Genomic DNA, 17796 nt, shown 5'->3' with positions numbered 1-17796 from the left:
GAAGAACAGAACAAAACATTTTTCTTTTGGACAACTAGGTGAATTGTTTAAGACAGGTCTTAAATGTTAGGAAACTAAGGCATAGAAACTGTGATAGAGCTACTTCTGTGTGCGTAGTACACAGAAAGTGTAGTAGTCACTTCAGAACTTGTTAATAGAGTCCTTTATCTTTTCTTTCTTTTTGTTTTAGGTTAGTGTTCATTAAACTTGAGTTACAAGACAGCAATTATCCCACATGTAATCTAACATCGAGAGGCTTTTTTTTATCATAAGGAGGACAGTTTTGGTGAGAGGATGCATACAGTACGAAAGGTCATTTTCCTGCATCTCTGTAGTGCAAAACTAAGTTTTGACTGCATAGTAGAAAGACCGGTGTAGAAATCCTTGTCTATTCTAGCCAAAGATTGACTTTGCAAACTCGCACTCTGAATCAGTTCTAGGATCTAGGCCTCCATTTCCCCTTTTTTAATGTCACTATCTGCAATCCAGCATTTGAGACACATTCATGGAAAAACAAAATCTGTTTTCTTTGTGAGAAAGCAGAATTGTGCAAGTCAACTGTTTCCTTATTGGCTTCAACAACATTAACTTATGGGGCTGTGGATAGGAATGTTATCTAATTAGTTGTACCTCAATGACTATAGCATGTGTATATTAACAGAAGTCAACATATGTAACATTCTCTGTGGAAAGGTTCAAAATTTGTTATCTTGAAAGAAGAGAATTGAAACACTAATAGTAATACCTTGCACTTTTTAGTAGCATTTCCACTATTCTGCAGACTGGCAAAATGAAATGCAAGGGCAATGATCTGGCCACAGTTACCTAGGAGCTTATGGCAGAGTTACTAATAAAACACAGTTTGGAAGTCACTAGACAGCTAATCCATGGAGAACATCAGAGGAGAAGAAGTAAAAATGTGAACGATATTGTGATTATATCCATTTCAGTGAAGCAACATAATTAGTAATAGTTCTCATCTTTTTTTTTGTGTCACCACTAAATACACAGAGATGTTATTTTTTTTCTTTCCCTTTTTTTTTGTTTTTGTTTTTTAACCTGTTTTGTTTTTCAGTCTTCCCAGTAAGGGCATATTACAAATTTATAAAAATGCTTTCTACAGCAAATTCAAATTTTTAGATTCATATTGTTATTTTAATCCTTTCTTTCTGTATATTAATTTCTAGCAATAACTCCAAGAAAGCTGCACAGGCAATAAACACGGCTTTATGCGTTTCTTTATTTATCTGAAAAAGGAGTGAGAGCTGGATGACCTGAAATATAGAAGATATGAAAATTCCATTCTAATTCAGGAATAAAATCACCAATATAATTACAATAGAAATCTTCATTACCTTGAAATAGAGTTCTTCTAAAGTGTAAATTCAGTGACCTCTCAGAAAGTGAAGTGCTGACTTCTACTGAAATCAAGAGTAATTTTCTTATACATAGGTCAATGTGTGTATGACAAACTGTACATCAAACTATTTCAGGCTTGTGACCAAAATCTGCAATATTCACATTTTAAAATGCTATCAAAACTAATGGAGAAGCTGCATTAAAGCAATAACTGGAGAATACAGTACTGAACCTTTGAGAAAAGATACTGAATCGTTTCGGCTATGTGAATGAATGATTTTTTATTAATTGTGTTTATTATTGTAGACTTTATAAAGAAATGCTGTTGGCAATTTCTTATTTTTTCTCCATAAAACATTGAGAAACAAGAAGTCTGGATGTTCCTTCATATTCTTTTTCTGACCATTTTTCCTGCTTCTTAATTACCTACTAAGAAATAAAGAAAATAAGGCATACCCTTTTGCATTCTCAGAATAACCTTTTCTGCTTGAAAGTCTACTGAAAGACACAACCTCCTCTGCAGCAGGTGTAATTTTAATGATGCTTTGATGCCATATGTCAAATTTCATCACTTGCTGTGAAGAGTGACATTTCTTTTGACAGCTCCTAGCAACGGTAATACCAGTTGTTGGTGGTCACCTCACAATAGACAAATAATTCCTGCAGCAAGAACATTTAATTTCAGTTTCATGCCAGGCTGCAAACAATCTCTGCTGCTCTCCTCTGTTTGTAATTCTTTTTAAAGTAAAATAAATCTGTATCATTAATTCAATGCACACTGTATTTGATTTCACATGCACACTCACAAGAGTACCCCTACCTTCTGCATAAGGGTGTTTCAAAGCTGCCTTCAGAACTGGATTTCCTGCTGGAATAGACAGTGAGTATGTAAGCATAGTCCAAGGTGCAGCTGGGGATGACTGTCAAGAAAATGTTTGCCCACACGTCGTGGAAGTGCATCATTGCTAGAGCATTAACGTACTGGTACACCAGCACACATCCAGGTATGGGTGATCTGCAGGTTTTCTGAGAGGCCTCTACATGCGTAGGGTGTTGGGGAATATGACATTCCCCTTTGCTACTGTCATAATCATTCTTTGAAGAGTCATATAGGTGATCTGAAACCACTGGCACCTACAGATAAGAGAATCACTTGACAAGTCAGCTGGATTTTCAAATGGCACTTTACATTTCTTTTTCTTCTAATGTTACTTTTATATCAGAAGCATATAACGAATTGCACTGCAGCTTTGCAAATCCAACACTCTTGGTTATTGCTAATCAGTGACACTTTTAACATTTGCAAATAAATAAACAAAACTATAATTCCAAAACTCATTATAAGAGGAAGACCAAGAAATGAAATGTCTCACTGCTGGGCAGAGGAGAAAGGGAAGTATAAAGTATCAACCAATGACTTTGGGAAGAAAAGCAAACTGATACATTTTCTGATTCAGCCTCCATTAAAAAAAGTCATTGACATCTTTGACAGATGAATATGAACTCAGGTTACAACAGGGAATGGAAACATTAGACATTGTATTTACATATGTTACTTCCCCTTTAAATTAGTGGGAACTGATGAAATATTTATACTAAGATATGTTGTTAATGAAATCTCAAAACTCTCAGCAAGTATCTTTAGGTACTGAAGAAATTCTAGAGGACTGGAAAAACATAAAGACAATTTGTCTTTAAAATAAGAAAGACAAGAAATCAGAAAAGTATAGGCCTATCAGGATAACTTCAGTCCTGGAGAAACAGTGGAGTACACAGTCTGAAATAAATCTGCAAATTTATCTACCTGGTAGATAAAAAGAAGAGTAACAGCCACCTTGAATATGTCAAGAATAGATCATATCAAACCAAACTAATTTCCTTCTATGACAGGGTAGTAGACTTTGTGAATAGAAAGGAAGTGTTAGATATCACATATCTTCATTGCAGCAAGCTTTTGCCACTCTTACATGAGATTTTCATAAGAAAGCTAGGAAAATGAGACTGTTATCAGGTGAACACCTAAGTGGCAAGAGTGTTTTCCAGACAGTAGCACTCTCTTGAACAGAATATATCAAATAGGGTTCAGTATGTCTGGTACCACTGGATAACTGGACTGAAAGAATAAGTACCCTGATAATTAAAATCATAAATGAAACTAAATTCTGACAAATTGCAAAAATATCAGAGGGCAGAAGTGTATATCTAAATAATCTTGGCAAACATGAGAAATTATGTGGAAAAATAGGATGTAATCGAGTAAGGAAAAATACAAAGTTTTACACACAATTAGATTAAGTGGCTGCACAGCTGCAGGGTGTGGAAAACCTGTCCAGGCAGCAGCATTGTAGAAGTTGCTAAAAGGGTGGTGAACAGAGTTAGTCACAGCACATATTAATCAACAATATCACACTAATGATGAAAACTCATTTAACTTAATGAGATAAGAACTGGACTACTACATGCAAAAAAAACTTAAGACACAGTTTTCTCTTATAAGTGCTAGCAATGTCTCAGCTGGAATACTATCTTCAGCTTTAAGCATCTTAGTTTGATTCAGTTGGTGATAGCCCATGAAATAGAACAAATGTGAAAATAGGTCCTGGAAACACAACTATGGGTAAGGTTAAAGAAAATAGGTTTATTAGATTTAGAAACATGATGATGGTCTTTGAGTATATAAAATGTGTTGTGAAGAAGAAGGAATAATGACATTAAATGACAACAAGGGACAGTTGGATTAACTTCAGGGGAAAAAAGTCTGAACTAACAGTAAGAAAGGTTAAATAGATCACTGGAACTGCTATCATTTAAAGCATTTTGATATCTGGATAGCGTCATAAATGTCAGCGTTTCAGGACTGACATAGATATAACCCATCTGGTTTTCAGTATCTGTAATTGATCTGGTTTTCAGTATCTATATATATTTGTTTATGAGGCAATTACTATTACACCCTGTTCTTTAGCCCTGAAGACTGACTGCAGAGAGATATAACTTAGAATAATTCCTGTTGGAATTATCATGGGTTCATGGGAAAACTTTTATCGGCTTAACTGTGTGAATTTCTCACATACTAAAGTTTAAGATTATAAATCAAAAGAAACCGGAGTCTCCCTCAGTTGAACGATAAGATATTGCATTTCCGTGTAGGGTTATGCACATAGTTGATTCCTAGGAAGATCTCAGCTTGTGAGGCTATCAGAATCCCTATTCTCTTCCTAAAGTGTGTTATAGTTTTTGATTCTGTTTTATATGCACATAATAGTTGTTTGTCACAGGATGTAGGGGAATATTTACTGATTTACGGAATACCTAAAATACTGACTTCCAGACTGTGTGTTACATCGCTGTATGTCATCATGGACTGAATTTGATGATCAAAATGATCCCTTGTATATCTGAATGTCTCTGCATTTCCAACTTCTTTCAAATGTTTTAACATGCGTTATTCAATTCAGCACAAAATCCTACTGCAATACAAATAGTATTGTAATAATAGAGTATTGGTCAATTACTATTTCTTCTATCTTTTATTCAAGGAAGCTGAAATATGGACAAGGCTCCATGAAACTCAATGGCAAATTCAGGTATAAAAACTCAGTTGCTTCTTCAGGTGTTCCTTTGTCTTGATTATTCTGTCTCTCAGTCTCTTGGTGTTCTTGTAAAGCTGGTATGGTCAGTCCATATTCATTCTGCAGGTTGATACCTCCATTAGCTGCATTGTTTTAAAGCCTGCAGGCAACATGTACTGTGATTAAAGAAATAATACTAAAAGCACATGTGAGAGAACACCTGTCTTGTGACAAAAACAACCTAATGTGGAAGAATTCCTTCTGTATCACAGATATTTTGTTTTCCATGTTAAAGCAAAAATGCCCCCGTAAGTCTATTGTTATACTTTAAACATTATCCTGATTAGTGTAATATCTATGCCTTATAAAACATTTGGAACACTATATTTTATTATTAAGAAAAGGAGAATTTTTCAAGAAACTTTAATAGTCAATAAGCATGACATGTCTAAATTTCAAAATTAGTAATGATCTAATTTTAATTTCTTAAGATATTCAGAAAGAAAAAAGACCAAATAATAAAATAATAAAAAAGAATCTTGATCATTTAAGGTTCAGTAATTCTTACTGAGGCATTCTGAGACCTAAGGAGCATGTAGTCTAAATAGACAAGCAAAGAAAGATGGCAATCCAATTTACAGAAGAAACCATACCAAATTTTCAATTTGAAAAATGGGACTGGCTTTTCAAAAGCTACAAGTATGCAGAGCCTGACTTAGATTTCTACATTCTAAAATTTAGTCAAAAATCTCTTGGAAATAACTTCACTCCAATCAGACGCAGCAACTTCCTCTGATTTTGTAAAAATTAAAGGTATTATTAGTAAATATTCAGTACTATATCTACCAGAGGTCTGTTAGTCCCCATTATACTGCAATGACAATCAGGATCTATGTATGAAATTTTGTTTTTACATCTTAAAATAATCTATTTTACTTAAGAAATGACTATAAATAAAACCAGTTGTTCTTTCTGTTGCAAAAGCCTTTTCTTTCAACTATAACTAACTATAAAAGATCTCTTTTTTTTTTTTTTTAATGGGTCTTTTTTCCTTTCCTTTAGATGTTACCAGTACAACATCACTCTCTGTCCACCAAGGAAAGTATTTTAAATGGCCTGCAATGCTCAGTTTTGTCAGGTTACTTTCTACTGTTCCATTATTCTTGAACACTTTACAGCAAACAGAGCAAAAGCATATCTGGGTTTTCTGTAGGGACCTAGAAAAACAGGCAGGAGTTGTGCCTAAGGCATTCCTGGGAGAAAATTGGGAGGGGTAACTACAGTCATCTCTGGTGAACTCTTTTGAGCCAGTACTTATCCATAATTTATACTTTATTTCTTTTTTAGTAAAATCTTTAGCAGAACATGGATTGATTTATTTTTTATTTATTTTTTTAAATGTCTATGGTATTTGGTGGAGAGGAGCTGGGGATATCTAACTGTGAGCTTGAACAAGTCTTCTGAAAAGTTGGGATGATTTTTAAGTCTTCGTTAAAAAAAACAAACAAACAAAACCCCAAAACCCCACAAAAACACCTAGAAAATCACAGTTTTCCATCTTTAAACTATATTTAATGATAAGACAGATAAAAGAATCTTTACAGAGACTGTAGAGGCACAGATTTGGCTGAAAGACCAACTGTAAGCTCAGGGCTGTCTGAATCAGTCTCAATTTTGTTGTAATTTAAAACTTCATAATTCAGTTTTAAAGAACTTGAAAGGTAAAAATTGATAAAAGTAGTGAGTATTGTGTACTGTCTGATTAGAAAAAGGATGAGCCAAATGTTTTCTTAAAATGTATGTATGAAATAACATTCTAGAGTTGTATGTTGGCTGTCATCCGTCTTCAGCTTTTTCTCTGTTAAAGGGAGATTTTAAATAAATCTAAATTACTGACAACTGGAGGGATTAACGAAGAAACACGATGCACTTCTGAAATGAAAATATCATAGAGAGCAACAGGAGAAAACTTCAGCATATACTACTGAGAAGTGTAAGTTATTAGCAGTGTACTCCTCTGTAAAATAAGTGATCGGTTTAGGAAGCGTTGAGGGTGCAAGTACAGTTACTTCAATTTATGATGCAGTATTGGTAAAGCTGCCTTCTCCTGAAGCATTACAGATCAGTCTTAAGCATCAGGCCTGTTTTGTGGTCTGATTTTAAGAGGTGGTGAATAGCTCAGGGAGGTGCTCATTGCCCTTAACTCCCACCGATTTCAGTTCTTCCGTACCTAACAGTTTTAATCTCTTCAATCCTAATGTCTACAATTAAACTGCAAAATATTTTCCCCCTGAGTCACATTGTCTTCTTCCATTTGTCATTCATTGATTTCCCACCCTGCTACTATCTCCCCGATTTCCAGCTGAATTAGAACACAGGGAGAATCATGTTATTTTTATTTCCTTGTTGGTGTTTTGTGCTAGCATCATTGACAATGTCAGTGCAGCTCTGGGAATAGTGAACAGCTTTTGCCAAAGACAGAAGGGAACACTGAGCAAACTGAACAAAAATTAAAGACAGATATTTATAAACCAAATGACATTTCCTACAGTCCTTAAGCATATTAAAGACAAGTTCACATGTAGAAACAAACTATGATTGTTTATAAAAGAAAAATGAAAAGAAACTTCAGATGACTAATGGGCATTAGGAAGGTAGCCTGACAACTAGCATTACCGATGCTGAAATAATCAATATTATTGACCAAAAAGTGGGTTAAAAGAAGTGACTATTTCTGAATAGAATTGTTTCTGTTTCTGATGTTAAGAAAGCAGGAAAATAAAGTCCGTGAGATGAAATCAGTAAGTTCGTAGTCATTAATGAAGGTAGCGTGTTCAGGCCTGTTCACAAACTAGCTCCTATTAAGAATCTTATTTAGCAAGTGTGATGTGCAGAACACCACAACATCGCACCTCCTCACATTTGGTCTGATAACAGTAAAATCAATATTTATTTTCATACACAGAAGGTAGTACTGCTCAGGAGCTCAGAAATTAGAAGGGGTGTTCACCCAAAACCCTTCACATAGAGGAACCAGCAACGAGTGCAGTATTCATGCACAGGTACAGAGCACCGTTTACTTATCTGTTGCCAGTGAGCTTCTTTGGTAAACTTCATGCAGGCGTGCTTAGCTGGACGGTACTGACAGTTACTAAGTTCTAAATGCTCTTTTTGCCTATGTTTAAAGTGCATATGTAAACCAATAACCTTTATTCAGAAACAAAACACTGAACCATGCACAAAAGTATTTTGGACCCCAGCTAGGTCCTTTCGGCAGCATCCACTGTATCATGGTGGCAAAAAATACAGCTTCACCAATATCCGAAAAATCCATGTATTTACACGTTTTGCAAAAGGACAACATGAAGATTAGCTAGTTAGTAGCTGCATACTGAACTCAGGTGACAGAGCACTGCTTTGTCTGAACTTTCATCACAAGTAGCTTTCAAGCATCACTAACACCTTCTGCTGAGCCTAAATGCATTACCACTGCTGTGTGCCAGCCTGGGAGGGAATGTTTGTGTCTCCTAATATAGTTTTCTTTCTTATTCTTCTGCTGTCAATACCTCCTCTTTGTTCTGTCACTGGAAAATATCTTTTTTTCTCTAAGGGAGTGCAGGGAAAGTGTATGCATGGTGTTTATATAGAAATATTATTATCCCTCCTATATTCTGTTTTTCTCCCTGTTTTGGGTTTGAGGTGTTTCTTTCCTTTTCAGTTTGGTTGTTCTAGTCAGCCTCACATTCATAGTTCTCACTTCTTCTTTAAATTCTCCTTCAAACATTTAACTGAAAAGGTGCTCATTATTTTTTATTTCAAGGTTTAGTCAACTGTCAGAAATAAAGGGGAGATACCTACCAGCTCTGCAGCAGCAGATGCCAATTTATTCCTACAAATATGATTCTCAATCTCTATTTTCTCTTTTCAAGGTATTGAGACACCTATGCCACATAAATCCATCTTACTTGCACCAAGATTTTCTTATCAGGGCAATGTTGCTGACTGTATGAATAAAATAAGTGAGGGAAATATGTGGTCCACAATGCATGAAGTAACTTGATCACAAACGTCTAGGTTTTTAAGACTTCAAAACCAGCAAAGGTGTCTGGTAGAGAATAAACCAGATAGGTAGGTACAAGTATAAGTTGTTAAATTATTTTGAAATTCTTATGAAGTAATGCAAATGTAAAAATTATTTGCTTTCATCTGCACTCCTCCCCAAAACCCTTTCAGTTTGTTTGTTTGGGGTTTTTTATTATGTAAAGAAGGTAGATGGACATGTTCAAAGAATCTGAATGCAAGGAGATGGCAAATGAAAAATATTCTCCCTGAGGTGAATGATGAGCCTCGAAATGGGTACTCTGAAGCACATTTTTCATGAACATTATTTCTCTTCCCCTTTCTGGAAACTGTATGACCTTGACATCATATAAAGGCTGTGTGGAGTCATGACCTCAAGAGCAGTGACAACTATTTTTCTGCTCTACTGTCTTTCAAGGAGGGTTTCTTAAAAATTAAGCATTAAACCAGACAGACTTCAGCCAATAAGGAAAAATGGCACATAAAGGAAATTTAGTGAGGAATCAAAGAGAGAGAAGACAAGTACCTCTTGGCAGATTATTTCCACTATTCCTTTTACTGGTTCAAGAAAAGACGGAATAATAGCACTGAAAAAGACTTATCAGCTTGTACCATGAAAGATCAGAAAAGGGAAAATACACTTTGACAGAATTCAGATATAAAAGACAAAGACTATTACTGTCATCAGTTTCTGAAATTCCACTTCAGATTCAACTCAGTGTTTTCTCAGTTTAGTGATTGAAGTCCTCAGATCACAATATTCCCCATGCTATTTACATTTTTAACCGATTTAATACTTTGTTTAGCCATTGTCTCAGGAATACTTAAACTTTATTTCTCTATACTGTCTCTTCATTACTTTGCTTTGGTTACCTATCAATTTTCCTGCTTCATTTCACTATTTCAGCCTCCACAAATACGAAAATGAAGTAAAACCCAAAACATAATAATAATTTATGATAATAATAGATGATGGTGATGATGATAATTATAGTAGAATGAGGATTGTAATGTGTTTAAACGTGTGTTGTTTTCTACTTCGTTCTATTCAATCTGCCTGCTGGAGGAGTATTGTTTGGCTGTTTTCCCTAGTGGACAGGTAAGCGGGGCAGATGATCAGTCAGAAATTTCTTTCTCTTAGGCCATACAGTGAAAGTCTTCTGAACAACTTTAAGATTCACTCCAGCTCTGCCAATACCTCATGGCTGGTGAGTGCTGATGATGCTGACAGCCATTTTATTCTGTTTCTGAAAGGAACCTTCCCACACAGAAGCTGCAGCTGAAGCTGCCCCTAACCTAGTTGAAGCCCACTGTGGCCAGGTACCATTTTTCTGTTGAGTCCAAGAAACTTTAAATAACCTTTATTTACTCCCTGCAGTTACTAATTTCCTGATCACTGCCCTTTTTGTATTATCTGTAAGAACTCAGGCCATCACAAACATGTCTTTTATTTAGATTTCTCAGTTACTTTGTGTTAAGGATCAACAAACAAGTAACCATGGTTAATGCACCAGAGTTAGCTTGTATGGTTGATAATTCTCCTTCTCTTTAGATCTTTATTTCCTGACTTTTTTGAAAGCTTCCTTTGGATTGTTTCTTTTTTCCCTATCTGCTTTCTGAATCTTCTTTAATACTAAAATTTCTGTCATAAGATTCCTTGGGGACACTCGTTGTTCCTAGAAACCAACCAGATACATTTCACACAAATTAGCCTAATTAACTAAAAGTATAACAACCTTCATATAATTGACTACCAGCCTTTTCTTATGAAGTATCTCTGGCTTTTTTTTTTTTTAATTCTGTTCTGATAAAACAGTCTTTTAAAAAGACTTTGCAGTGTTCTGTAAAGATAAAATGCACCTGGAAAGAACAGACATTAACACATACAGATTGTTTTCAAGCTATAAATATATATAGTAACATATAATATTTGCATATAATTTGATACAGTATTTGAACTACAGTTTCTGCTTTCATTTTTACCTAAGTTCCACTTGTCAGAATGTAACCTGTCTGTAGCATGGACCACATATTTGTCTTTTTCAGCTCTGAGGTCACTCAAGGTTTTAACAAAATCCAGTCTACAAGAAATTATATGATGTAAATAATTGGTTATAAATAATACAAAATGCTGATTTTTTCATACATGTACGCATATGTCTTAATAAGTAGTGAAATGAGTTTTATTCAGTCTAAAATACTACTCTTCCACTTTAAATGTCTTCCCTACTAACTCTTCGCATTATACTGCAGTTTATTAAATTTTCAGACAAATTCTTCTACACAAATACAAACACACATATTGCATCAACTGAGCCTATGTAAAAAAATATCAGTAACATGGCATACATATGAGCTTTAACTGCACTTCAGACTTTGTAATAGTTATCAAACTTGCTTGATAAACTTGCTAATTTTTCATATCATATTGAAAATAGATATACAATTCTTATACTTGTCCATTTTACCTGTTTAGCTTGTGTAATAGTTAAAATACCATGCATTTTTTTTATAAAGAAGGGATACATTTATCTTCACAAGTAAAAAAGCACGAAGGTGCTTTCTGTGTCTGCTGTTAGATTCAGTGATTCATGCTGAACTAAACTGAAATTCTCTAAGTAGCTGCTAGCATTATAAGTTTTCACTTAGATTTGTGTTTCAAAGTTGGGTCAGCAGTGCTGCCATCCATGAATGTTCTGTTACTTTTCAGCAGCAATTTGTTCTCGGTGTTCTGCCATCTTATCAGTGCAGGGGAAAAACGAGAGCCATTTCTACATCATGAACAGAATTAGTAACTCCTGCTACAAACAGACGGTAGTTTCAGTCAGCCTTTGACCACTTCCTGTGAGGAAACAAAGCACAACAGAAAATACAGGCAGATAATGTAAAAAAGTGTCTTGTTATTCTTAACGTGTGGGATATTCTTTCAGAGTGCCCAATGGGCTTAAGAGTCTGACCTTAAAAAATATTGTAATTGTTGCCTATTTTACCTTTATTTCTTTTTTGTGTATACATATTCAAACTTTCTCATGAGGAGAGCTGTAGAACTGCTAAGGTACTGGGTTTAGCAATCTTTCAACTTTTCGCTCTAATTTGAAGCAAACTAGCATTCCTACAGAAGACAATTTGGTTACTTATTCCATTTCACAAAAATTCTATGTGCTGAAAGAACTGTCTAAGAAAGGGACCTGGGGGTGTTGGTCGACAGCCGGCTGAAGATGAGCCAGCAGTGTGCCCAGGTGGCCAAGAAGGCCAACGGCATCCTGGCCTGTATCAGAAATGGTGTGGCCAGCAGGAGTAGGGAGGTGATTGTGCCCCTGTACTCAGCACTGGTGAGGCCGCACCTCGAATCATGTGTTCAGTTTTGGGCCCCTCACTACAAGAAGGACATTGAGGTGTTGGAGCGTGTCCAGAGAAGGGCAACGAAGCTGGCGAGGGGTTTGGAGCACAAGTCTTATGAGGAGCGGCTGAAGGAACTGGGGTTGTTCAGTCTGGAGAAGGGGAGGCTGAAGGGAGACCTTATTGCTCTCTACAACTACCTGAAAGGAGGTTGCAGAGAGGTGGGTGTTGGTCTCTTCTCCCAAGTGACTAGTGACAGGACAAGAGGAAATGGCCTCAGGTTGTGCCAGGAGAGGTTTAGACTGGATGTTAGGAAAAATTTCTTTACTGAGAGAGTGGTGGAACACTGGAACAGGCTGCCCAGGGATGTGGTGGAGTCACCCTCACTGGAGGTGTTCAAGGAATGTGTGAACGAGGCATTGCGGGTCATGGTTTAGTGGGCATGGTGGTGTTGGGTTGATGGTTGGACCTGATGATCTTACAGGTCCTTTCCAACCTTAGTGATTCTGTGATTCTGCCTGCATACAATCGCCCTTATGCTCCTAAAACCTGTTCATAGACCACCAGAGAGTGTGTTGGGTCTTGATTTTCTTCATATTTTTCAACTACATACACAGCATATATCTGACAATGACCTTTATTCTTTAAATGTGAATGTTGTATTAATGCAAATAGCTGATTTTTATATGCATAACATGAATACTGAAATGCTGAGAAAGTTAGAACATGCAGCTCAGCAGGATGGAGTTATCTTACTTTTTCCTACATTCCACTCTTGTTCAGGTAATGTTCTATTACAGAAAAACTTTTAATTAATCAGTAATGTTCTTGGAGGAATAAGTGACTCCCATATGTATTATCATCATTATAAAATGAAGCTTAAATTCAGCTGTACAATCACACACACATCAAGATAAATATCAGTTTTATTATTCTTCATATAATGAGTCTTCAAAGTGAGCATGCTTGTGAATACATGCATGAAAGTTGTTGCATTAAAAGGAATGCAGTTTTGAAATTTGTCTGTCAGAGTCCCAGGACTTTCACTGATTCATTTTTCAGAGCCCCAGCAAAAGGACTTGCACTGAGCAGATGCACAAAAATCAAAATTAGTTATTTTATTGAAAGCGACAGAAACAGATTCGAGATTGCCGTTGATAAATTCACTAACTACAATAGTGCTACTAATTAAGATTAATATTGCTAGCAAACTTGATAGTAATACAACAACCCAGGCATAACTTTCACCCAGAGGGTGAGAGGCGCAGCGCTTACCCAGCGAGGCGTCCCTGCCTGGGGTGGAGGAAGAGAACGCAGTCCGTCGACTGGTCCATCAGGTATCAAGGTTCTTCTCTCCCACTTTAACAATTATTTTCTCTGTCTTTTATCCCTAAAACTATGAGGTTCCCCTCCATATGTGATGTGTAGCATGATTTGGGTGGAGAGACGAGTGCTATAGTCATATATGTTTAGCATGATCTCTATAATCTTCATTGGCATATGCAGGGGTGTGAGTTGTAACATGCATTTCACAGGTAATGAGGCAAAGGTCAGTTATCGGACACGAAGCCTTTCGAAGAAACAAAGGACCCCTCAGATTGCTGTTATTTTACTGTCTTTGCTGACCACAAGCAGGGCTGTCCTGCCTCCACAGGGCCCCCTCTTTATCTGCACCCTGTGTTAGCCAGGCAAGTCTCTACTCCCCTGGGTCGCACAAGAGATAGCAAGGGCAGTTTTAATGGTTCTTTTTGCACAGGAATCCCACCTCATTATCCAAATTCCACACACGTTTCCCACCATATACATACTTGAAAAAACATTTCTTTATTTCCAGAACTCAACTACTAGAAATAGTGATGTCGCTTTGAAAGCTTTACTCTTAAAGAAGTTTTGCTTACTTGTTGTCTGACAGCACCTCTGACTGTTGCATACTAACGCTCTGCATATTCACCATAGTCCACATTCTGTTAATAATATGATTCGAATGAACAGTTTGGTAGGTATCAGGGAGAAACTTTTTCACCATGTGTTTAAAAATGAGGTACAGTTACTAGGTTTTAACTTAGAATGGATTAACAAAACAATACTTTCTTTATTCCTTTGTATGCTACGGATGACAAAAAGAATGAAGCAAGACTTTGTGTAAATAAAAAAAAACTTTTTTTCTTAAATTATTTTTTGAAACAAAAAACTACACTGTCTTCAGCAGGTTTCGAAATGTTGAATTTCATGCCAAGTCTTCATGCCTGAAGTATAGCTACTGTGTTCTTAAAAAGAGGAAGATCTTAGTTGTCATAAGGCATTTGTCATTCTTTTGCTTATTTGCTGAAGTTGAAGTTCTGTTAGTGTTTTTCCTGATCTTTTTATTTTCTTCAGGGCTGAGAATGACAGGAATGCAACAAAGGGGAAGAAAAGTCATCTCTAGCCAACATGCTCAGATGAATGCCCAAGGATGGGTCAGCTGTGAGCAGTATAAAACAAAACAGAAAACAAACTCTCATTTTAAAGAAACAGTTCTCATAACATGGAGCATTTCAGATTCTCCTACAAAATAGCTGTTACTCTTGATTACTTGTTAGAGCTAAAGAAAAGGACACCATGGAGCAGAAGGCAGCAGTGATTTATTACTAAATTTTATAACTGAAATAAGGATGAGGAAAAGATGCTTTTACTCCAAATTCCTAATTCAGGTTATTGCCACTGTCTAAAAGAAAGGAAAAGAATGACAGATGCCATGCTTTCAATAGGCTCCTCCTTACTGCCTAGACCTGTAAATTTTTTCAACTTCTCCTTCACTTTCCTCTTATCTTCTAGGTGCCATATGACATGAACCTAATTCACTTTTGTCTGTATCTTGCTGAGAAAATTTGTCATTCCCAATAACCAGAAGACTAGTTCTTATCGGTGTGAACACTCATCTAGCCACCTGCACTGAAACCTATGTCACGTGCAAACTACACACAACAGTTGACACGTACAGCACCAGTAAGAAAGTACTCCATCAGAATAATCCACTTTGCTGAAATCTCTAGCTCTGTTGAAAACAGTTTGGCTTCATATAGGATCACATTTTGAACAGGAAGGTCTGAAAGATATACACAAAAGGGTGTTTTAGAGATTTTGAGACATAAGCTACTGTGCTTATGAAAAGTCTAACCTTTAGAGCACTGTTAACTGGCCTTTTAAATAATCATCAAGCATCATAAGCTACTCCAATTGGATTCTAGGAAACAATTCACAATAGAAAAATGTTGCCACTTTTTTCTCTCATGAATGATTTGTAAAACAGACTGCAACTTCTCTGTATTTATTTGTTATTCAACAATCTACTTCGTCAATACTTCTTGGTTATGCTTTTTCCATGGCTCAAGTTTGTGCAAATATTTAGTCCTTTAAATTCCAGATGTTTTGAGTGAACCTGTATTCTGAATCAATGTGTCTGATTCATGCAATCAGGTTTTCAGTACAAATACTGTTGAATTCAAATGAAAAATTATTTTCCCTCAGTATCATACACCATTTCTGTTAGAATTGTTATTCACAGTAGTGGTCTTGATTGGGACACCTAATATTTAGGTAGTTATTTTCTGGACTGCTTTCAAGTCTGTGTCCCAGAAATAGTGAGTTTCCTTCTCCTGGCTCTGGTTCCACTGCTTCTAACAAGCACAGAGAAAAAGAAACTGACAGCACTGGGTTTTTGCCTTCTCTAGGATTTAAAAATGTCTCCCCTCTTTCACTTAGTTCAAATCTGCCTTCTTCAGACTTTGTTAGTCATGTACTGTTACCATATTTAGCTCTACAGAAATTCTCTATTTATTTATGCCTCTTAGTGTTTGGAGCAGTCCCCACTTAGTCACTCTCCTAAGTCTGAAAGGATTACTTTCCAATGTAATGTCAATTGCTGGATGACAAAAAGGCCACCTGAAGAAGTTTTTTGATACTATAGATATGGTGGGTTGAATGAAGATGGTTGAGCAGGCCAATTTGCACAGGAAAACTTACTGCTGTATTTGATCCCTTTCATGCGCCCACAGTAGGACAGCAAATATGTATGAAAAGGAAAGGCTACGAATATGTCTTATGATGACATCAGATGTGAAAGCAGAGCAGGAGAAAGAGTTAATTGTCCAGGTAAGAACTGAAAATATCAAGACAGTACAGGGCAGAAAGGGAAAGGGTAGACGGGTAAAGAAGAGAACAGAGGAAGCCAAAATTCAGCTACATGGGAATAAAAAATTGCCACAGAATTTCAGTAGAGAAGCAGAGATAGAGAAAGAACCTAGGAAACAAGAATGCATTTACTACAGAATACCTAATTCTGTAAGGGTATGTAATCCCAAAGAGCACTACTAATCATGTTGATGGGATGTATGTGGGGCCAGCAATGCCCTGCTTCATTGTATTCATCTGGCACCTGTCAGTAGAATTGTATGTGTGCAATTACTGACAAAATAAGAATGCAATTTGACCATATGGCTTGCATTTCATCACAGTATTGCCTTCGATCAGCCTAGGTGGCAGATAGCTTGTGACTGCATCCTCTTGTCCGTCCACCTGACAACACTAGTCCCTTGCCGTTCAAATCTGTCTTGTCCCCAGCCCAACCTCCTAGCTGCTGCTGACGCACTACTTGTGTTGCTTATGCTACTGCTCTTCCTGATGATAACTGGTCTTTTCTGGCGTAGACTTTGTGCTGCTTCACCAGCAGCTCCAGCTGCCTCTTCCTGTCCTCCCATGACTTATTCCCATTAGCTGTAGTCCATTCACGCTGTTTGCCTCTCTACGGATTGTTACATTGGTGAGCACAGGATTCATGTGAAACTGGTTTAGTTTTCTGTAGGCTGGCTCCCAAATTGTTTATTTACATCTGCTTAAGAAATAATGTATCTCCCCAAGTTCAATCATTTCGTAACCTCAGCAATTCCATGATTCAGTACAGACATAGGAAAGATGAGGGCTGCGGGCTTTTTTACTGCATTGTTCAGGACTGCTTGGCACAGAATCAGTTTCACTGTATTTTGTGAAAATGCCAGTCATCTTCCAACCCGTCTTTAATTAAAGGAAGAACTTTGATTAAAGACAAGCAAGTCTGGCAGTCAGAGCTTTTTTTTAAAAAAAAAAAGTTATTTCTTAGTCTTCCAACAGGTAATTTTTTTTAATGTTCTGGATGCATCATTCAAAACCTGCATCACATGTACAAATATGAAAACGAGAGCCAATTTTAAATATCAACACAAAGTGGCATTTCTCACATTGTGACATGACAAACCACAAGCACCTCCTAGCTCACATCAAAGATAACTTTAAAAATTACTCAGATGATAAGGACAATCTTCTTTCCTGCATTCCCTATGACTAAACAAACCTACTTCCATCAGGATTAATCAGTACTAAAAAGGCTGCTTGGTTTAATCTATCTTGTGCGCCCCCAGCAAAGATAAGCATA

Source organism: Gavia stellata, chromosome 3 (genome assembly GCF_030936135.1).
Source record: "Gavia stellata isolate bGavSte3 chromosome 3, bGavSte3.hap2, whole genome shotgun sequence".
NCBI lineage: Eukaryota > Metazoa > Chordata > Aves > Gaviiformes > Gaviidae > Gavia > Gavia stellata.
Note: the sequence above shows the minus strand (reverse complement) of the source record.